At 42.0% G+C, this 23801-nt stretch overlaps 1 protein-coding gene across 7 annotated transcripts in view; it reads left to right on the plus strand.

Annotated features, from left to right (window-relative positions):
* The window catches only part of foxp2 (forkhead box P2), a 208542-nt gene that overhangs the window by 112332 nt on the left and 72409 nt on the right, over positions 1-23801 (plus strand). For 5 of the 7 annotated variants that reach the window (XM_067581684.1, XM_067581683.1, XM_067581686.1 and 2 more), the window contains exons 2-3: positions 1287-1353; positions 2045-2110. The gene's annotated coding sequence lies outside the window, so the exon portion shown is untranslated. Of the gene's footprint in view, positions 1-1286; positions 1354-2044; positions 2111-20315; positions 23160-23801 lie in introns of those variants that run through there. The other 2 variants (XM_067581688.1, XM_067581685.1) reach the window with 2 other exon arrangements.

Genomic DNA, 23801 nt, shown 5'->3' on the forward strand with positions numbered 1-23801 from the left:
CTAAATAAGATTTAAAACGATTGGGTATTATATTTTGTTTTATCGCAATATTGCCAGCTTTTATCAATGAACTCTGCTATTTGCACAAACACATTACAATTTTTAAGATTTCTTTTGAGCTTATAACTCGATATATGTAGTTCCATATTCATAGATGTACAATATGTGGAATCACACATCACAAATATATGAAATGAGTGAATAAGTGCTATTTGATTCTAAACTTGTCAAACGTTTTCATGTCTTTTTTTTTTTTACCAACATACAGGGCATTTGGTTGGTGCCCACCCCCACCTCAAACCCTCTCCCCCTTCTCTGAGTAAATGTTGCAGAGCAATCTGTGCAATATTTTCCTCAAACTCAAAACAGTGAAAAATTATAGCAGTTGGCATGTTTTGTTTTCAGCTGTGCTCTTTGAGCTGAGGGCTTTTTGTACAGTTCAGAGAGCACATTCCTTAGGATTCAGCAGTCGCTGGTTGCCTGTAGGGGTCATTGGAATTCTGGGAGAATAAAAGGGAGGAAAAAAAAAAATTCAGAGAGGAACATCCAGGCCATTTTGTGCCCCTCATGCCCCCGGCAGCAGAAATTTGCCCCCACACTGCTCCACAACGAGGTGGATTTTTAATTTTTTCCTAATGCTCTAAATGTGATGTATATGCAGTAAAAGTGTCCAAGGCAATCTGTAGCTGCAGTGGTGGTATTATACACTCTTGCTTTAGTTGTGTGATTAACACAAAAATTGTCAACACTAATGATCTCTAAATTATATGGATGCCATAGCATGTGGGCTTCAATGCTGAATGGAAGTACATGAGAAATCAATTGTGTCAGGTTAACAGTGTGATTTACTTGGCGTTGAAGGCTTGAGCCTGCAGGCACTGCACCTTTTAACTTGAGAGAGAGTGTGTGTGTGTGTGTGTGTGTGTGTGTGTGTGTGTGTGTGTGTGTGCGCGCATGTGTGTGCTGGGGGGAGGGGACTATAGCATGTAATGTACTGTAAGTTGCCTGTTTGTGCATGCACTCTCTCTCTCACACACACACTCACAGACACACACACACACACACACATATGCTCTCATGCTTCACAGCAAAATCCAGGTGCACTTTGTTGTTCCAAAGTTTATAGCTTTCACCTACAAGCCATACAGAAAATAGTTATGCAAGACACAATCTAGCCCACACATGTCTGCACCAGCACTGAATGTGCCTGGGAAACTTAAAAAAGATCAGGATGTCATGGAATAGATTTGGACTAATGACATACTTACTGTTTTCCCTTATCTTAGATAGCTGACATCGCTGGACTCCTTCCACTCCTGTGACGGACAACAACAGCAAGTTCTCTCCCTTAGGGTAAGTATTTGAACATGGTCGCTTCATGTCTCTCTGTCAAAGAATCCTCAACCTTGAGAGAGATTAGAGTAGCATTAACTGTGTCTTTTCAAGGATCAGTGTTGAAATTAACAGTAACCTACAGTACATCCTCAAGATCATCTTTGAAAGTACTCTTTGAATGAAAGTTACCTTTTTTGTTTTTTTAATTAAAAGTGATTTTGTTTTTTCTTTATTTGTCAAGACACCAAGTGTGTCTGTGGTGTAGTGTTAGCTCTACTGTGTTTGGGTGGTTGTAGTGGCTAGTTGAGGTCAAAGGGGCCCCATTCGACCCCCCCCTCAAATGTAACAAATCTTCATCTTGTCCACCTTGATAGAATTCCCCCTTCACTGGGCAACCTTTCAGTGGTGCCTGTTTGGTTTTCACACCCCAAGGATTTTCAATCTACTCTTGCTTAGAAGTTATGATATGCATTATGGCAGACAAATGTGAGCAAGCTTGGATATCACGTTTTCTATTTATTTTGTTGATGTCTTGATTGAGATTTGTAGCAGAACAGAAGAGAATAAAGGGAACAGGGTTATATTAGCTTTAACCTTACGGTAGTGTATATACTGGATATACAGAAACTCTAGAAGGCAAAGGCAGCCTTATTCATCGTATTGCTCATATTTTTAGTCCAAACATCTTCTTTCCCATTTGTCTGTTTAGGATGAAATATGCTCACTCTGCACCCGTAGGAACAAGCAGAAGACACACACTGTAAAGTCCAAAGTGGTAAGTGAAAGCAGTTTTCATTGTCCTTGCATGCCTGGTGTTGTGTTTTCTCCTAGATTAATGTGTCCACTGTAATGAGCCACATCAGTCATAAAGGTTGGTGGGGTTTGGCTTCAGAGTCACACAGTCCTGGGTGCTGAAATGACAAAATAGCAGTGCCAGGTATGAGAACATTATACTCTACCTATCAGTACATATTTTTGCTAGATATATTGATTACATGGTCTGGAAGGTATTAGTCCGATTCACATTATGTGCTTTGATTCAGCAATGTGAAGTATATCCAATAACCACTATCAAACTCAAAGTATTATTAGCTGTCTCAGGAACTAACTTCCTAACTAACTAACAAACCATTACATCTAAAATGTCAGAACTGTTGTTGGCATTTGGGGGTCATGCACATTTGCAGTGGCAACTGATTTCAGATTCCAAGACAGGTCTTTTTATATATTACACAAGCACAATGTTGTTTTAGCTAAATATGAAATATTTTACACGATTAAAGGACATTTCTGGGTGATATCAAATATTAGCTGTTAATCAGTTAATACCAGATCTATTTTAGCTATTTGGCCGATCCTGCACATAGTTGTTCCAAATATATCTCCCTTTTCCAAGCTAATGACACAAGATGGTGATTGTCACCAGGTCAGTCCATAAATGAGTGTAAGGAATCTTGGGTCACGTAATGGGAGCCACCAATTATATCTTCAGCATGACTAGTGTCACCACTTCATTGATTAGGACTCTCAGATGTTGTGGTGAGAAGAAACACTTGTAAAACTTCTGATTAATTTTAGTTGGGTTGATGGTACAGTACCAGTCAAAAGTTTGGACACACCATCCCATTCACTTGAATGAGAAAGTGTGTCCAATCTTTTGACTGGTACTGTATAAAATGTTAAGTATTAAAAGAGAGTAGTGTGTATGTTTGAATGCAATGATTTGCTTCTGGTATTTGGTACAGGTGTGTTTCCATGTGCTGTCAATCAATAATCAATCATTACAATATCAATTGTTTAAATAATTCTGCCTAGATATTCAAAAGAAAAGTAAAATGACTACTGACTCCATAAGGTTATTTAGATTCTGTCCCTAACTTCAGGGAGAAAATCTATTTATCTTAGTACAGCATCATGAAGTGGTGCCTTTGAGGTCTAGATATGATTAAAATGTACGGGCAGGAGCAAAGATGCTGGGTGGCTTGGCTGTTGAACCAGGTCCACCTCCCCAGAGTCCTATCTTTCCCGAGCTAAGCAGAGTCCAGATTTCCTTTTCCACCTAAAAGAGATTTGAATATTAGTTCTTAATTTGTCTAGTATTCAGTTATATCTTCAAAGATGAACTCTTACTGCGTATCTGCTGGCCTAATAAAGTCCTTCTAATCATTGCAAAAAAGTGAAATTGCCCCAACACTGCAAGCTGTACTTCCAGTGTAGACATATATAAAAATCTACTGCAATTAAGTATGTCTTTGGCTGCTTTAAAGAAGCAGCAGTTCGGACTGAACAGCCCTCTGCTCACATTTCCAGTTTGAAATTGATTTCTTGTCATAGATCAGAGAGCTCTTGTCATTCCATTTCCAATCCTCAAATGGTTTCTGTGAGCCTACTAACAGTAGTCCCTCTGAGTGGGCAAACAGGGGGAACCTCCACGGGTCTTTACCCTGGGCACTCAGAGCAGTCGAGGGGGTAGAGGCAGAAATCAAAGTGACTTGGATCATTCCCCATTGGCAGCCTCCATTGTCTAGCTGATTTGGGATTGGTGGAGAAGGTGAAAACGGCAGGGTGGGGTGTGGGGGTGGATGGAGATCAGGCAAAGCAACCCCCTTTTTTTCCTAATCTTTATCCACCATTAACCCCAGTGCCCCAGTGTGTGGCTGAGATCAGGGCCATTGGTCAATCCCCCATTCACTGCCACCCAGAATATTTTAAAGTTAAGCCCCCTCGCTTAACAAAAAAAGTCTTACTCATCAAAGGTTTACTTTCCCTTCTTTCCTTCTCTTCCTTCCTTTTGCTCTCAGTCCCAAGGATCTACTGCCGTTCTTCATGCGCTGTTCTCTCTATGGTCCACTGTTTTGTCTTCACGCTTAGGGAAGGGGGAGGGAGCGAGAGAGGGAAGTTGGGAGTTTTGGAAGTTTCCCAAGTTTCCATATTTCAATTTAATGAGGTTTGGTTTGGGGTCTGATAGTGTCGTGCTGTGAGCAAATTGGAGCAGAAAGTTGATGGATCAATGACGTCCTGCTCTTCGCTGATATCTCGGATTAGGAGCTGTCCTGCTTTTAAATAGAGTCTGGATTGTGCTCACATTGTTTCCACAGAGGACATATGTTTCAAACCTGTATTTTCTTTGCTTTTTCTTCCAGTCTTTCATTGCTGGTGAGAACACCCCATATGTAACGCATCACACCTCCAAAATAAAACCATAACAAAGTTGAATTCCTACTACTACATGTGAACGTTACAGATTCTCTCTCTCTTCTTAGTCTAGTCTATATCATTTCTTAGCGACTGTCAGGTATTTATCCTGCACAGGTCTGATGTGAAGAGAAATAACTGGGGAGATGTAGGGTTGACGGTGAGGAGAGAAGAAAAGAAATTGCATGGAGAATGTTTGTCCAGAGTGCACAGTTGCCATGAGAATGGAGTTAGAAGGAGGGGAGGTGAGGAGGCTCAGAATAAGTAGTGCCATCATTCCTTAAGGAGAAGATAAAGAGGCTCAATGAGTCTATTGATCCTCATGGCTGCTTATATGGTATTCCCCTCTCTTTCTCTCTTTTTCTCTCCCTCACCCTATTTTTCATCCAATGTTTTCAAAATGCCAAATCTTCATTCTATTTTGCAGAAGGTTGTATGGGGCTATGAGGCACAAGAAGTATTGGGAAAATATTATAAAAAAGGTACATTTGCAATTAAGAGTGGCAAGTAGGGTCGTGGCCTTAGCATACGTTAGACCTCGCCAATAGACCTGTATACACCTCATATTAGAGATGACTGATACTCTAGAAAAGCCTGATTGCAAATACTGCATGCACCACCTTCGTTTCTATAAACGAGCAGGGATCTAGTGTTTCACGTGTTATTCTTTCCCTGCAATTTAATTGGAGAAATCTTGGGTGCGGAAGCTGGACCCAATGGCATCTCTCCAAGAGCCTGAGATTATTGTGAAACCCAATCTGAGGCAGGCATGACATCAGAGCAGCCTGACATTAGTTTGAACTCCTTATTTCAGGTGGGAAGAATTATGAGTGGCTTCACTTGCAGGTGATCGTGTCCAATGAATCGGTCGCACACAGTCGCGCATTCTTCTCCCAAGGTCTAAATGCTGATTGTCTTGACAGATTGAACTCGCATGTTATCACCAAACTGTCACGCAGCCTCATTTTTCAGCCTGCACACGTAGCCCTCTGTTTATGTTAGCCCTTCACAGTCCGGTGTTTTATAGGGATATTGTCATTATGATATAAACTAAATCTACACTATTTTAACTATTGATGAGTTGAATTCACTTCAGGGACTGCATATTATGCTACAGTGTATAGGGATATCTTGAGCTGCAGACAAATCAGTGCTTAATTCTTTGTATTTGAGACATAGTTCAGAAACGCAAACATTATGTTTATATTGCCACAAATGTTAACCACAGAAATGGTTTCTTGGAAACATATCTCTGTTTTTGCACTGTATCAATTTCCAACAAAATTATGACAAAAGGATTTTGACTTCCTGTGGTAATGGAAGACTGGAAGCATTGTTTTAACTAATCAGATGTAAATTAGATTGTTTGTTTGTTCTGTTCCATGGTATGTATATAATGAGATTTTGTTTCATGTGTATTTAAATGGAATGACAACAGCATCCCAATTGTTTTACTCAAAATATATTTCTTTGCATATTAAGTTTTAATTACATAGTTTAAACTCCCACTTTTCATAACGCATTTTTATTATAAAAATTTACATTTTAATCGTCTTAACATACTCGAGATTCCTTTGTGAGAAAGCGCCTTCTTCCGCTTATAGGGCACTCTTTCAATGTCTCTTTTTTTTTTTAAGTAAAAGTTTCAAATCAAACCACACGGTCACAGCCACTGAAAAAGCTTTTACTCCAGAGGCAACAAGCCAAGTCCTTTGTTCATAATGATCATTTGATCGCAGCTTGAAAAGGGATACAGGCGGCAGCGAAATCCTACAAGAGCTTGGAATCCGACTTCCTCACCACAAACCGCAAGCCTAGACAGTGCAACCGTTACTACCTGGTTGGAGGCGGAATGGGCAGAAAGCATCCGCGTGTGTGGAAAAACACACACACACACATACACACTCTCACACAGCATGCTCGATTTGGGTCATAGAGCTGACAGACAGTGGAATGTGAATGTGTGTATGTTGACAATCTCCACTGCACTCGGAATGGGGTTTGTGATTACACCTCATCATGCGTGCTGCATCAGTCCTGTCCCCGGCCCCCTATCCTTCTCCCTCTCTCTCTCTCTCTCTCTCTCTTTGCCTTTCTCTTCCCTTTCACTCCCTCTCTCTGCCCATTTCTCCCTCTCTCACCGCAGTGCCTCTTGGGCAATCATGTGGTCACACTACCTGACTTCTTGCTGCTCAAGAGTGCAGTTGACAAAAACAGCCCGAGGCCCGTCATGTGGAAAAGATTCAGTCGGCACACATAATACATTCAACCCCCCCCACCCCCTACCCCCCTCAATCCCCCCACTCCACCTCACAACTCCTCACTTTCTCCCACTAAGTAACCGAAGCACCGGGGTGTTTCCTTCTCCTGCTCACCTGTGAAGGGAAATGGCACGGCTTTCCTCCTGTCTGGGCGTGTGCGAGAGAGGATATTTTTGTGTTTGCAACTTTGTGGCCATGGTGCATGGATGCCGCTTTAAACAGACAAGTGTGTACGGGTGCAGGCCTATGTGTGCGCTCCTGCCAACCCCTCTCTCCCTCCCACACTCTGAGAGGTGCAGAGGCAGTTTCTCTTTGTCAGTTGAGTTGCACTCCTCATGTCATGTAAAATAAAGCTGGCGGTCAGTGAGAGCTCTCAGCTGTCAGTCAGCTCGGTGGTCCTGGCCTGTCGAGCTGCTCACCTGTGTTTATTGGACAAGACCTGCTCCACACTACCCAGGGAGAACACCTTGTCTCCCTTCCTTTTACTTTTCTCTTTCTCTCTCTCTCTCTCTCATGCTTTTTTCACTTTGTTTTTGTCGATTTCTATCACTCCCTTTGTCTGTCTTTCTCACTCTTTCTCCGTGTTTCTCAGCATAGTATCACTTTTTATTTAGCCTTTCTCCTTTTTATTTTTTAAATCCACCTCTACCTTTCCACCCACTTCTTAACCCCTGCTGTCCTGTACAGTTAATTTTTTTTCTGGCTTTCTTCCCTGCTTCTGTTTTTCTATCTTTTTGTTTCCCTTCTCCCTCTCTCCTGCTGTCCGTTTTTATTTTGTATTATTTTGGGACCTCTTTGTCAGTCCTTTTGGTTTAGAGCTGCGCTGCCTCTTTGGCGGCGGTTTCTTCTCTTTTCTGCACCTGGCTGAGCACACGCACGAGCATGCACACACCGCCGCTAGACGACTGATTGAAACTTGTGTCTCAAAGTTGCTAATGCTCACTGAAGCATTATATTGTAGATAAAGTAAATAAACTAGGTTACCATGGGAGAAATCTCTGGAATAGACTGCAATGATCTGGCAGATGACACACACACACACACACACACACACACACACACACAGGCAAGCATGCATGTGGCCTTGCACAGAGGCTCTTTCACATACACACACGCAAACAGACACTCACACATCAAGTGACTGGCTGAAAAGGTGTCAGTGATGTTGAGGCGTGAGCAGAGGACAGGGTGGGGAGATATTTTCTATGGCTCAGGAATTTCACAAGTTTAATGTTTTTTGAGGAGCTCTCAAGAAACGTAACAGTTGGATTCATGGGCTGCTTATATATTGTATAGTATAGTACACCAACTTTATTCATAATGCACAGGACATTTGTTTTTAGCTTGCCAAAATAATGTCTTGTAAGAAAAGTTACCCGCAGCCAAAAGTAGTGCGGACCATTTTAACTTCTTTTATTCATGTTCTCTTTACTCTAAACTCTGTAATATGACTTTTCTTCTCTGAAGTTCTTTCAGTCACTTCAATTCAAATGATTTTTTTTTTTTTTACCGGAAAGACTTATTAGCTAGGCTAGTTAGCATATTGGTTAAATTCAAAGGCGGACTCTTTGTGGCCACTGGGATTTAAACTAGTGTCCACTGAATGATCCCTCAGTTTAGAGTGCCAGCGAGGCAGTAAAGCCACACATCGAAAGAGCCCCGCATTCATATTTTCACCTGGTATTATGTAAAACTCCCTTGTATTCACCGTGGTTCCATTCTCTGCCGTAAAGTGGTATAGGTGACATGGTAATACATTTGCTTTGTGCCCAGTGATAAATACTCTACCAGGTCTTTCTCACTCCGCTGCTTCCGAATGTGTCCGGACAGCGCCTGTATTGTCAAAGGCACGGGGGTCATTCAAAACTCAGTCTCCCTCCCTTCTGCCTTTTGTCAAATATTTCTGCGCGGGTGATAGTTTTCTCATTTATTTAGTGAATAGTCGGCGGGTGAAGAAGAAAGAGAGTTTTACATTATGGAAATGATGGAATGGGTTATAATCTCCCACATATTCATCACGGCAGACATTGGACCCTTGTGATACCGTCCTCCATTTGGCTATTGTTCCCGTTCTCGCGTACTGTTCCCCTCAATGGGCAAAGCAGGCTTTAATCCTGTCTCTCTTTGGAATGACAATGTTTACTAGCTATCATTCAATAAGGAGCCAGGAGCATGACACACATCCCATTGTCGGTAAATGCTGTGTGAATTTGCTAGAGCCAGCTACAAAAGAAAGTTATTGTTAGCCCTCTGAGGATAGGATGGAAAGAAGAGGCTAGTCCAACATAGTGATTGGACCTTTGTGTGTGTTTGTGTGCTAACCCCTCCAAACTTTTTCACCTGACTTCCCTGTCTCATCCATACTTAGTGTATATATTACCTTAGACTTAGAAATAAGCCCTGTACAGGCCTTCAGAGTTTGCCTGCCCATACAACAACACACTGACATGGCAATGTTGGGTAATTATTGCCTGTAAGTAGGGATTAGGGCTGTGGATGTTGACAGTAAATTGGCTCTCAAAGCGTGTGTTTAACACACCTTTGTGTGGATCAGACACATTCTTATAAAGAGGGAAGGTGTCTGTACATAACCCCCCCCCCTTCCCTTCTGTCACATCGCCGTTGTCATGTGTTTACAGTTCACCAATAAATATGGGCTTACTTTTCTCACTCATTTATCTCTTATCATATATTGTGAAAGGACGCAAAACTGAGCTAATGAGATTTCTAAATATATATTTTAAAAAATCCAGGGAAGCGAGGATGTTTGTCTTGCTTTATTTTCCTCCATTTCCATCGCCCCTTCCAAATTGTTTTCCCTTCAAAGTCTTGACAGCATTAGGGATTAGTGCCATAGCTGCTAACATTCATTAGTGTGTTTTCACCACTGTGTCATGCACTGTTTTCTACCATCACCACCACCCCCAGTCATACCTCCTGCGTGTCTCCTGCCTTCGTGCCGAGCGAGAAATGAAAAACAATCGTTACGACCTCCAGTGACCCCTCCTAACGCACAGTCAGTTAAATGGTTTGTAAGACGTTTAATTACCAAATGGTATAATCGTTATTCATCTCATCATTAGATGTATGATATTAAGTGAATTGCCTCCCCTGGGTCCCTGTGTTTCACAGATCAATAGATTTAGATGGAGCTTGAAGGGGGTGGGGGGGGGCTGGGTGGGCAGTTAAAACACTTCTGAGGCCCCTGATATGAGCACATGCATTGTTTCTGTGATGCACAGTGATGATATTCACTCATTGATTTATGCAATTAGCTTTTATATAGGTTTAATTATGCTAATTTCAATGTCTGCACCCAGGAATGCCAGTATGTCACTTTTTTTTTTAATGGATTTACGGCTCCTGGGTTTATTTTGATGGTGAAAGGACATGAAACAATAGACAAGGTTATGGCACCACAGACTTCCCATCAGCAGAGTGCTTGCGTTTGCACTTTGGGACACTTTGTTGGTATCAAGCATTGTTTGAAGGCATTGTGGAGATTGCTAATGCAGCGTGTACACCTCTGAGGCCCAGTAGCCTGCAGCTTGATATCGCCTGTATTCCCAATGTGAATATGGCTGAGTGGTGATCGGGGACTTGCTGCACCACAAGCTGCTATTCACTGCAGCCGGCACTACTAGCCTGAGTTAATTGTCCATTATCTACTATTATCTAAGCTCGCTCGCTCTCTCTCTCTCTCTCTCTCTCTCTCTCTCTCTCTCTGTCTGTCTCTCTCTCTCCCTCTCTCTTTCTCTCTGTCTCTCTCTCTTTCCTTCTCTCTCACTCATGATTCTAGCCATCACCACCAGTTTCACTCACTCAATACGGTGTATCCACTGCTTTTTTTTCTACCTATTCTAGCAACCTTATACCAGCATTGTAGCCAAGTCCTGGCAACTGAGTTCAAATACTAATAATGATTCCCTTTGTTCCTGAGGTACCTCGAACAGGATTGTGAACACGGAGTCACCAAAGCACCATGTACATTTCTTGTCGTATCATCTCACTACTTGAGTGGGAGGTACTCTTGTACCTAATATTCCCATCCAGAGTAGAAATTTAAAGATGATTTATTTGGCAAGATATGCAAATGTACAGAATACATTTGAATTGCACTTTTAAAAAAAATCTTTTCATAGTATTTTATAACAATAATCAGGTACCTCTTTTACAAGCTGTTTTATGCTGTGAAAATGAACTCCTTATTTTGGATAAATAGATACCAATTATATAATTAGTACTGAGGAAAAATACCATCTTCTTCTTCTGCCTACAGATAAGGTGATAGATCTGTCTACTGAGGTGTTTGAGGAGTCCTCAGAAATTTCACTTGATGGCACTGTTTTCCTTTTTGCTCCAGCTGAAGCAACAGGGCATGTTTTATGTATGCTGGGCACATTTTAAAAAGCCTGGCTGTGCCACAGATATGTGTGTCTTCCTTTCTCTTCCTGTCCCTGAGCACTGAGAAGCATGCAGGAACACTGACGAACAATAAAATCATGCAAGATACTATTTTTAAAAAAAAATCATTAAGCTTCAAATTAAATGGCTGAAAAGCAAGTACACACTGGCACAGTTACTGTACAGTAGTTCATATGTTTTTTGTGTTTTTTCTGAATAATTTTTATTCTTTTGTTTTATGTTTCTCTTCCGAAAAAAAAAAAAGTTGTAGGGTTTTGTTTCTGAAATCTTGCCTGATTGAAAAAGGTAATGTATATTTTAATGTAAATCATTAAAAAAAACAGTGATTCTGTCACTATTCAGCCGTTTAAATTAATTAAACTGCATTCTTCCTGTGCTGCCAGGCGTTGCTTTAATAATTGCATCAACAAGATGATACATACTATAAGGCCTGGAGTGTTTCTGCAGTTCATTTCAATCCCCACCTTCCTCTCAACTGCCACTTGATATACTGTAGTTGGATTTTCACCTGCAATTAGTCTCCAGATAATAGACCCCCCTCCACATATTCTCACGCACACACACACACACACACACACACACACACACACACACACACAAAATCACACACATTTTAAAGGGGCTTATTTTTTTGGCAGTGTTATAGATTTGAGTTTAGACATAAATAAAAAGTATTAAAGCAGGAAATTCTTTTGAAAAGGACAAATGGTTGCCCTTTGTCCATTACTCTCCCTCCTGTCTAACGGGGAGGGGGGTGGGATTAAACTGAGTTTAAATAGGGGTTGGATGGATGGATTGGGGGTGTGTAGGGTGGTGGGGGTCAAGATCATATTAAGTGCTCACAAAGCAAATGGTTCAGCATTAGGAAGGGCTGGTCTGGTGGCCCTGCCTCATGAACAGCCTGTAAAGACGCAATACATCACAGTGAAAAATAACCAGAGCTTGTATTTCAGCATCGTGCGCATCATAAATAAAGGTGTGCCACGTATAATTGAGGCTTGTGCATGGGGAACTCGGCTGGAGATGAGAAATGGAAATCTGTGTACTGGTAAATAGATAATCACACAAAAGTAATTGAGGTTTTCAAACCCCAATCTAGTCTGCCAGCATGAGCTCGTTTGCATGTTAATCACGTCAGTGATTTCCCTTCATCACAGGGAAGTCCGTGCACACTTCCATAACCAGCTTTTAATTGCATTTAAAATGTCACAGAGGTGGAACACATGTAATTTAGCCAGAACTGTGTCCAAATTAATGGGTACTACTGAGACGCTCCATTGGACAGGGTTAGAAATGAGAGAGGCTGTCCATTGTTTGGGTCTTTATTAGAGATACCTCAGTCTTCCAGTCTCTCCATGATAACATCTCTACAGCACCTTTTGAAATGTATATCAAGACTTCAAAATAGAATCTGACAAGCATTTTGTGAACGACTTAACACTACAATAGACGCCAACTTCTTGCAAAATAAGGCAAACGGATGGACATTAAAAAGGTGGAAAAAGAAACATCAAAGGGAGAGACCACAAAGTCGAAGTGTTAGGTTTTAAATGGAGAAAGAAAAGGAGGAATAGTTTATTTTCTTTCATCACCAGGTGTTCTTTGGCGTATAAATTACCAAGATGATGTTTCCATAACACAGCTTAGGGCACTCTAGAGAGGGGAAACCTGCAAAACAGACCTATTTAATTTTTCATAGAGGTGGACCATCAGGAGCAATAAGCCAATATTCCTCTTCCCCTTTTCCAGATGCCTTCTATACCACTGTATCTTACCAAAACCCAAGCCCCTCTTACTTTTTCTTTTTTTTTTTCTTCCCCAAAAAAGAAAAAGTTCTGCCGAGACCTACATGAAAGGAAGGAACTGTTGAAATGTTAATTTTACCATCTGCTGTTGAGGCTTGCTACCTTTTTTGTGTGTGTGTGTGTTTTCTTTTTTCCCTGCCTTCTTTAATTCCCAGTAGTTCTGTTCTGTTTCATGAATGTGCTGCTATTTTGGCTGTTTGAAGTCATGGGGTCTCTGCGAGCATGGCTTTGACTGGCTGGAAAATACAATGCCACATGGTGGATGGTGGAGACTGTCCCATTAGTTTCCTGTTTAGAGCCTGGTCCCTCCTGGTAACCCTGTTTCTTATACCCGTCCCAAGGTTCCAGTTACGCTCCCATGCCCACCTCCAGTACACAGTCTGTCAGTCTCTCTCGCTGACATGGGCTTGCCCTCGCTCTCTCTCCTTCCTGAGCGTGCACGTCTTTGGGGACCTTTATAGTGTGTTTATCTTAATGCTGAGGATTTTAATCACTCGTTTACAAGACCCCTAGCACCTTTGTCTAATAAAAGTTTTTTTTCTTCATCTCAGCACACATTATTGCTAGTTTTCCTGTAAGCTCTATAAACCCCAGCAAATCCAAGAAAATGGTAAAAATGAAATCCTCGACAATTGTGTTTCTCCATCTTTTTTTTTTTGTCCTGTCTTCTCATCACAAAAGTTGACACTTCTAAAAGCAAAAGTATATTGCCAAGTTTGCTGTGAAGATTTTGCCAAATGGATAGATTCCATTGTGAGATTTGATAGTTGGCAATTAGGGTGAGACATCCTGTGTGCAGAGTTGCTTAGCATTTTCCTTGGCCGGGACCAGATTGTTTAGTCTGCTCTCATTGTGAGCTGTTTCTGAGCTGCAGTTGACGGTTGTTTGCAGAGAGCTGGGGGAAAATGTGAGAGGGGCCAGTGCCGTTCTCTATTTATTTATTTTCCCCGTCCTTGGAGCTGGAATCTGATTTGTGTTCATGTTTCTCTATTCTCTCTGAGCGGTTTTTAAGTGTGGCTGCTGAAATCTAGACTCTGTATGACCTCACTGCGCGGCCTGTGTTTCATTAATGACCAGCCCTGTGGTTTGAGGAGAGGAATATTTTTCATATGACACCGCCTTGCATTAGCGCAGAGCGGCAGCTGCACAACCACAAAACCATCCAATTTTGTGGCTTTGAAAGGTGTGAAAAGTTCAGCTCCCTATAGCAAGCCTTGCATTTATAATTATACTCCGTGTATGCAGGAGTGCGCATATATGTGTCAAGAAGCGGAACTACTGAAGACTTGTAAAAGAACCAAAAAAAAAAAGTCACCTGCTAATGAAACATTTGTCTTTCATTCTCCTTGGCAACTTGTAAAGTAAATAGTGGAGATATATTTCAGAGTGAGACATTTACACACTTACAGATTTGACATGCTACGCCTTAGAGAAGCCACCTAGAATAACAAGCAGAAATTCAAAGTGGAGTAGGTAGCATTTTGACAGCTTGATTCATTTGTAATAAATATTTCATTTCAACATGGTTTTATACTGTTTGGACCCTTAGAGTCCCTAATACAAGCAAGTCTTTTTAAGTCTTTTTTTTTTTTTTTTTTTCAAGTGCCACATCTGGCGTAAGAGGTATTTCTTTGCAGATTGATTGATTTCCCAGGCTTTGTTGGAAGCGACTCACGCAAGCCACACAGCAATTGACTAAGAAGCATGCAACAATTCACAGACACACGTAGCAAAGCTCTGCACCCCTCCCCTTGAAAAAAAGCCCAGACACTAGACTACTGTAACTCTGTTTGGTACCTTGCAGGATATTGAATATCCAAAAGGAAACCTCAGATTTGTCCCGTCCCAAAAACAAAGAGCCCTTGTGCTGCCGCCCTCCTCATCTCTTTTCCCCTCTCGCTTTAAAAACCATACCGGTACTGTCATCATAACACAACAAATAAAACTCATTTGAATACATAAGATGTGATGTGTATATTTACATAAAATTCCTATCCACTCATCATAGTACACCCTTAGTCCTGGCAGCATTAAGTGTTGTGTTGTCAGCTTGAAAGCAGGAGGTTGAACAGGGAGGGATTGAGGTTAGTCACCAAAGCTCAGGGAGAGTGAACAAAGGAGAAGATTACCTAATAGTCCTGCTATGTATTTGAAGTGGAGCCTTCTGTTTGTTTGGGAAGGTTCAGGGCTGGATGTGCAGGGAGATGTCTCACAGGCAGCTGATGGCTACTTTTAAGCTGTCAGATACATCCCCTTTGCCATTCGTCTTCCTGAATAGATAGCAACAGGCTTTGATAGGGGCAAAAGGCAATACAGAGAGAAAGTTAATGATGTTTCCGTGAAGTTCGCGAAGTGTTGAAAATGTTGCCTCAAGTATAATTGGTTGCCTTTGTGTAAATTAAAAGTCACCCATGATGATAGCTTGACAAGTGTTTTAATCTACCGATGCACGCTCCGCACACTATTTTTGGGGCCTCTCTAATGAGTCTGCTCTCTACTTGTATATGTTTGTAAACAACAGTCTTGCAATTTGTCACTGAAAATAAAAGTTCTATATTATGCTCACACTAGAAAATTAATTTATAGTCACAGCACAAACATCATCAACCTGGTGTAAACCACTTAATTACATGCCAAGACCGCATAAAACAAACGGAAACAGGGATACTTATGTGCATCTGCAAGTAATTTATTTAATTTGTTGTATCATTTTTTTTTTTTTTTTTTAGATTAACCTCATTAAGAGAACACAATAAAACATAGTATTGGAAAGGTACAACTATGTCTTGATAAAGGGTTGCGATCCATGCAACATACCGTGGATATCTCACAAGAAAATGAGTCAATTCTGTGAACAATACATTTTAAAAATGTAAATGTCTTAAAGGTGTTTTTGGACAAACCACTCTATTGATAACTTTTTAAAATGGTGTTGCTGAATTTCTTTTTTTTTAAATTCCGCAATTTGCAGTCTTCCTTTCTCCTGTGATTTTTGAACAAACAGTTACAACCCTTGATTCTCGGAAATCCCTGCCAGCCGTTTCTGTTTTGATAAATTGTACATCTAGTCCTATTTTCAAAGTCATCAGCGATTGCTTTTTTGCCACTCAGAGCACTGAACATGGACAGCTTTTAAAGGTAGTGAGTAGGTCTGATAAGTGGCTCAATCCTTGTACTAAAGCATTTTTACTGAAGGTTTAATAGCTACTGTATAATGAATTATAATGTATTCTCTCCAATTGCAAATTTCCTCTAATATAGCCCTTCTGCCATAGCGAAAAAGTCCATCTGAATATTATTGTGACCAGCTTTTTAAGAATACAAATCAATTGCTTGATTTTAAGTAGTTAGATTCATACTTTTGTTGTAAATTTCCCCCAATGCCAAATGGAATGGTGCTTGTATAACTGGAATTGCCAACCAATTTCAAAGTAGTGACATTTTTCATCCCAAAGATGGTTCACTGTTTGTGGTACATCATGGTCAGTTCTAAGCCAACTGCACGTGTTAGTATAAAATACAACTGTTCATCTGAACATTTCAGCCTAGTTTGAACTCATTGAAAAGCAATAGGCTTATGAATCATCTTGCTGTTCCAATTTAATGGAACATACCTTTCAATGACAGCGTGTACCAGCACATCATCAAAGTGAAACTTCCAAAGTTCCGCTTAACTTGTTGCTGAAATAGTTTCTCGTTTTCAAGAAAATTGCAGTGCGCCAAGTCTCAAGAAGTGTATCAGGGAATCTTCCCTGAAGGAAAAATTGCCACTTGCATACTTGTCTTTGACCAAAGTGAAGCCCTCACCCTCTCCAGGGGAACATGTGCTGTTTAGGAAGATATAAAGGAGTAATTTTATTACTCGGTACATCTCCCCTCAGAAGCCATTTCATTTCTCCTTTCAGCCTCCACAGAAGCCTTTATTTGATCTCATATTCCAGAGTATGACTGCCTCAAACCGGTCGGAGTCCGTTTATTTTCATTTGGAAAACACATTTAGTGTTGGAGGGGTGGCAAAGGATGGAAGTGGAGAGCAGGGGGGCTCTGCTGTGGAAGGGACTAAGGCAAGTTTCTCTATCACATGTTAATGTCCTCCTGCAGGGATTTTTCACTGTGCCTGATTGTTGGGAGCTAAACTTTATATTTCGCTCTCTCTACTTCTTCAGTGTGACTTTGTCATGCTTTCAGTGTAATTAAGAAAAAATGTCTTTGAAAGGCTGTGTGTCCACTCACAGACTAACATAAATTTCAAGTCCTCTCCTCCTCTTTTGATAATGGTGTTCTTACAAATACTTTCTTGCAAATAACTGTTAAGTCTGCATACATACAGTGAAATTGATACAGCTGGATATCCTTTACTCTGTGCTTTGAAAGTGCAGATCATTGGCAAAGTGTGCCATTTATTAGGCAGCCCACTTAGGCAGGCCAGATGTAGCTGGTCACTTGAGAGGGAGACGTCCTCATAAACTCTGAGCCTTTAGAGCGGGCACAACACCCAACTGTAGAGTCAAAATTAACCCTCCCACTCACACCCATTCTTAAACTTCACATCTTTGGCTATTTACTAAATCCTGAACCGGCGCAGCTGTCTGGAGGAGCTTGAACCATATAAGAAACTCCCACATTTCCTGAAAATCTCTCTCACTCTCTCTCTCTCTCTCTCTCGCTCTCTCTCTCTCTCTCTTATTTATCAGTGTCTCTCTCTGTCTCTCTGCCTGCGCCTGCAGCACCTATATCCTTTCCAGCCCGTGTCTGGTGACAGCATAATGAAAACATTTTTGTGAAAAGTGTCATTTCAGTGCTCCGGAAGTTCCACTCTCCTAAATAGTTCCTTCTCTATGTCTTGTCTGTCTCTCTATTTTCTTTTTTTTTTTTTTTTTTTTTGGTGGGGGGATGGGGGTATCATAGCCTCCACTGGGCTCAGTTCCACACAATGAATTACCTCCAGATGTAATTCCTATCCCCCGCCCTTCGCCCTCAAATTAGTGGCTAGTAAAAATTAGGTTTGAATTAGCCGCGGTGTGGAGAATAGAAGAGTTTGAAATTTCCATATAATGAGTTTATTATTCTTTGCTGGAATGCCATTTTCCTGAATTAATTTGATCAGGGTTTTTTAGGTGTAACTGGTGTCTAGTTGAATGGTGTTTTAGTCATGAATGGATAGCCACTGTGTCAGCAGTAAGTCAGAAGGCCGAGGTAATCAGAGGACTCTGAAGTCCACTCTCCAGGCCAAAGAACAGAAAGCTCCACATTTCAATAGCTTCTGGAGACGATCCCTAAACTTTCTCCATTATCTAATTCATGGTCAGTGTTTAATTTTTCTGTCATCCCGCATGGAATTATTTTTCATTGCTACTTGCAAATGCATTGACAGGATTCCTTGGACCTTAGATAGTGGTTGCTGCATAGCATATACAGGTGTTGTGCTCTTTTGACTGCCAGTGGAGCTTGTCTTGCTGCCATTCAACTGTGTAGCCATGGTTCTGGGAATGATAATCTCTTTGGCAGAGCTGGTGCTGTGGGATCCTTAGACACTACAGATCACTGTCATAAATGGGTTTCAGATTCATCCCTAAAAGGAAATCCGAATGCGTGAAACGACTATTGTATCTCACATTTTTTAAAGCTATTCCTTAATCTTTATGATCTCAGCGGCCATGAACATTAAAAACAACAACCCAGTTGCATGTGCTTTTCTCTGAGTAGGAATCTCATTTAAACTGCAGCCACCTTGACGATATGATAATATCTATTACTGTGAAAAAAGGGAAGTTGTCTGCCATGCTCCACTCTTTCATCTAATTCCAATCTGCTGTATAACAGGTAAACTGCTGTGAGCCGCACTTGCTTGTTTAAATTTACCCGGCTCAGCCGTGCCTTTGATTTCAGCAACTCGTTTAATTCAAATACGCTTTTGAAGAAAAGCTTTTTTTTTTTTTTTAGGTAGTGGGGGGAGAGAGGGAGGGGGGTGTTAGAGGCAGCTGTGGTTGTGGGAAAATAAGAGGAGGCACAGGAGGGCCAATTTAACCTGGAGTGTCTGTCGCTAGTCTACCAGCTCCTTCGTTTCAAGAGGCCCGGTCAGCTTGAACTGTCTGACTTCTGTCATTTCGATCTCTTTTTATTTTTCTGCTGTAATGTATACTTAAAGTCCCGCCCGCCTGCCGTCTGTGTGTAGCAGCAGCGTCGGTAGAAGCAGCTGGAGGGGAGGTGCAGGTATCATTAAGCCTTGGAGAGGCACCAGCGGAACGCTGCTGAGTGCTATACGTGGCTCCTTGCAGCGCGTGTTGATATTTCTGGGCCCACTGAATGTACAGCCTAGTTTATTTTCAATAGGAACCCGAGGCCGGGTTTGGCCGGAGAGTCTCCCCCACAGCCGCTTACTTGGGCTGTTGATATTGAGTCAAGCAAACACTCTCTCAGGGATGTCCTGTTGGGCACTCAGCCAAAGTCGCAAATGGAAGTCACATGTGGAGACTCCCAGAGGAAAGCAATGAGCCCTCAATTCACACCCACTGCTACAACTTTTATTTCCTTGTATAAGTTTTATTAAAAGCAATACTTAATAGATATACTTTATACATAACACTTTGCATTTATGTCGTATTTACTTATTTATAAATTGCATATTTCCTAAAAATAACTGCACTTTTTCAGTCAACAAACCAAACAAAATCAATAATGGTGATTGCAGTAATCAGGCCCCTCTCTTCTTTCATTCATTGCTCTCTTATTTTTTGCAGTGAAACACATATGCAAATATATTTGGACACTATCATTATCAGCCACTTAATAGGCATTTCATTAGGGATTTTCTGAATGCACAGTGCAAGGCAAGTTGCCATGGATACCCTGGTGCTTTAGTACAGTAAATTAAAATGGTGCTGCCTTCCAACCACTTATATAATCACCGGTCCGTAATGGTCTCTACTCTCTGGCCATAAGCAACATATCGTGTGATCAACATTGCCCAGGACTAAAAAGAGCCCTACCCCCTATGCCTTATTTGGCTTTTTTTTTTTTTAAGTAGGCAGGACTAAGTGGCTCATGAATTGTGCTTGTGGAACATTTATGTGACAACTAATGAATATGGCTGATGTGTGTGCTTTATTTCATATGTGTGGTGTTTTGTTCTTTGGAAACACTGGTTATCACCATGTTAGAGTTGTTAGGAGCAGTTCAGCATATTTTAGCAGATGGTGAAATCACTTCATTTTGTCTGACTGGCTCTTAAATGTGAGAATGGACAAGGGGGGAGGCAATACAAATGGAAAGCCTCCCAGCACAAAGTGAACATCGTTGATGCTCTTTGCACTTTGGCGCCAATAAATATATCCCCTCGCAGTCACAGAGAAGCCACAACACTTGTACTTTGTGGTGACTTGGTAGTGCTGCAGTGATAGTGGCAGAAACAACTAGGGGAAACTGCTGTGAAGACTTTGTCTAATGCCCCAGAGGCAATGCACTTGATGGTGGCTTTAATTGAAAATGAATAGTTAGTGGTTGTGTGTGTGTGTGATTGTAAACTATGGAAATGATATCAGTGCCACAGAGATGGGTAGCAACATCCGTCGCCATCGTTGTCACGGCGGCGCTCTGCATCAGAGATCCACCGCTTCCCCCACCACTGCTGCTCTTGCCAGGGTTGGTAACCAGCTGCTGCCACCACCACCCTTCCCCACCACCCCTCCCCACTGTACCCGTTACACATGTCTGTCTCTCTCTCCCCCCTTTTCACTCTCTCTCTCTCCTCTCACTGTTCTGCTGCCACCACATCAAGACGCTGGTGGGCCTGTTTGTCTCCGTTGACCTTGGCAGCAGAAAGCACTGGAAGAAGAGACATAGGGAATAAATACCTGAAGGGAGGAGGCACACAATTGTCACAGTTGTGTAGAAATAGGCATAGCATTCCCCCTAGTGAAGCGAATGTTTCTAAGGCCAGGGGCCTCTTGTTTGTCTTTTCCAGTGAGGCACTCTGAGTAGTTTATTAAAGGGGCTGAAGGAGCTTTCTAGCCTGAAGCCTTTAGTGCTGAAAGAGAAATGGGAGAAATTACTGGCATAATGTGGATGCTTACAGCAATTAACAGCAGTTGTTTAATGTTAGCCCCCTTTGCCTCTCTCTGTCGCTATTTTTTTTTTTTCTTTTGCTTGCTTTTGCACTTTTGTCATCTCTCTCTCTCTCTCTCTCTCTGGCTTGCCACAACTCCTGCTGTCTTTCTCACTCTGCCATGATTGTTTAGTGTTTACTCTTCCTGCCTCAGAGCTCAGACAGCTGACACTAATGAAAATGCTACATCTTTTGGTCTGTGTTGGTCTCTTAATAATGATATCATACGGCTGAAATATGCTCCAGCGGAGCCGGGGAGATAATGTGCTATTCAGAGCCTGTTAAATCATGCCAGTGCACCGCTCAGAGCTGCAAGTTCAAGTGGTCTTTACCTCGCGTTAGGGGCTACATCTTTTCCTAAATAAATCAGTCATAGTTGCCCTGGGTGCCTCTCTTTAAATTCTTGCACTCCCCATAACCTCATGCTGTGGCTGCTTGTATGCCTGCATGTGCGTGTGTCTGTTGGTGTAAGTGTGAATTTAATTTTGGAGTTGCATCTCTGCCAGATATGGATGTGTGTTTGTATTTGATTCTATGTATATTGCACAAACTTATGTAGGCAGATGTAAAAAAAAAAAAAAAAAAAAAAAGTCCCCTCTTGTATTAAATCTCTCAGGCCCATGTGGCACAGCGAGCTGGTGGCAGATGGACTCGCTTTCTGCATCTGCTGTGAGCAGACTGGGGGCTTTGTACTCCTCTCTCCTGGGGAAGACCGAGCCTTTCTTCTTGCCAGTAGATTCCTGTCTGTTGGAGCAACTAAGAAAAACATCTGTGGCATGCAAGGGAGAGAGAGAGATAGAGAGAGAGAGAGAGGAGAAAGAAGAGAGAGAAAGAGAGAAAGGGGGGAATAAAAAAAAAAAAAAAAAGACACAAGGATTAGCAAACACCATTAGCCCTAAATGTTCCATCTCATTGCCTGGTGTGCATTGTTTACAGTAGGGGAAACATGTCGATACATCACATTCAGCACATCTGAGCCCAGCTTAATTCAGCTCACGTCAGCTTTCGTCGGCTTCCTTAGCAGGCAGTGGGGACCGGCGGTTTTTGCGGTTCCAGTTAGAGATACTGTACTAATTCATTAGGCGAGACTTGTTCAAATATCTGAATCCTCATGTAAGACATCTGTGCAGACACGTTTGCCTTTTATCAAGTGGTAAACCAAGCTTTAAAAAAACTGTGGCTGAAGGGGAAAAGCTGTGAAAAAATATTTGTCGGCTTGCGTGTTTTCACTTTTTAAAAATTTTTATATCTTATCTTCCACTTTTTTTGTATGTTGAGAGCGAATTTTGAGTTTGGCCAGGTGCGATGTTTCAGGCTTGTCATAAAAAAGGTATTTAGAGGGTAAACAGTGGTGATAGCAAAGGAGTCTCAAAAAGCATCATCTTAGCATTTTGTCTAAGAAAAAGTGAGGGAGCCGTCAGTGTTTGGAGGTCGCCCCAGTTCTGAACCTTTGTGGTCTCCCTCCCCTCGCAGATTCCTCTACAAAACGCCTCTTCTGAAACCCCCCCCTATACACACACACACACACACACACACACAGGCACACACAGTTACACCCCCCACACACACACACCATTCCATTGCCAACTCTCGCCACCCTCCGCCCCCTCCTCTCCGCTCCCCACGACCAGCCCCCCTACCCCACCGATCAAGCCACTGGTTTTTGTGTACTATTGGTCCTCAGGCGTCAAAACAATCCAGCGGGGCTGCCTGACTTGTTTTAATTAGGCAGCACTGAAACGGCAACTGTCTCTCAGACGTGACCAGGCAGAGGTGCTCTCCCCTCGCACTACTGTAAATACCGCTGTAAATACTTCTCTGGTGATGTCTTTGACAGTAAGCGTCAGCTAGTTTCTCTCTACTTTTTTTTTTTTTCTTTTCTCCTTTTTTTGTTCCACTTGCTCTGTTTTCTACTAGTGGCATTTTTCCTCCTCTCTTCATTTTTGATACACACTAGTGCTTCCAGGCTTCTGAGAATACTTCTTCAAATGCTTCTTATCGGGGAGAGTGGATTTCTCTCTCATTGTTTAAAAGGTAGGTCATTTTTATCTGTCACTGTCTCCCTCTCTCTTTTGTAGTCATAGACTGTTTATGACCTTGTTTGGATGTGTACTTGTGGTATCGTAGCAGTGCTTTGTGATAGCGTTACTTGGTAATGCATGGATGTGATATGGCTAATTGTTTTTAAGAGCCCTATACACTCTGCCAGAGCACGGTGTGGAGGCTACCAACTGCCGCTCAGCCCTTCACTAATCCCATTCAGACTCTTTACATCTGCACACACACACTTTGACATGCACACAATCAGAGCTGAAGAGAAAAGCACTGAACCACACTAGAATAAAGCCAGACACATACCTTTTGCGGCGAATGGACCTCTCGTAGCGGCGTCCTCCAGCCCTGCTCCTGCTCTCCGCTTCCCTCTCGACTCGGCGATGCCGGCTACATAGAGCAAAGTAGAGAGCCAGTCCGGCGGTGTGCGTGTGTGTGTGTGTGTATGTGTGTGTGTGTGCACTTGCATTAGAGAGAGAGAGAGACACAGAGAGAGAGTGTTCAGAGAAGCAGATGTGCGATTAGAGGGAGAACAGCGCGAGCTGCCTGGTAAGCATGCAGGCGAGGTGCAAGGGGAGAGCCGGCAAGCATCCTGCGAGGAGTCACAGCACTCCCCGTATGAAG

This window comes from Thunnus thynnus, chromosome 23, assembly GCF_963924715.1.
Source record: "Thunnus thynnus chromosome 23, fThuThy2.1, whole genome shotgun sequence".
Taxonomy (NCBI): Eukaryota; Metazoa; Chordata; class Actinopteri; order Scombriformes; family Scombridae; genus Thunnus; species Thunnus thynnus.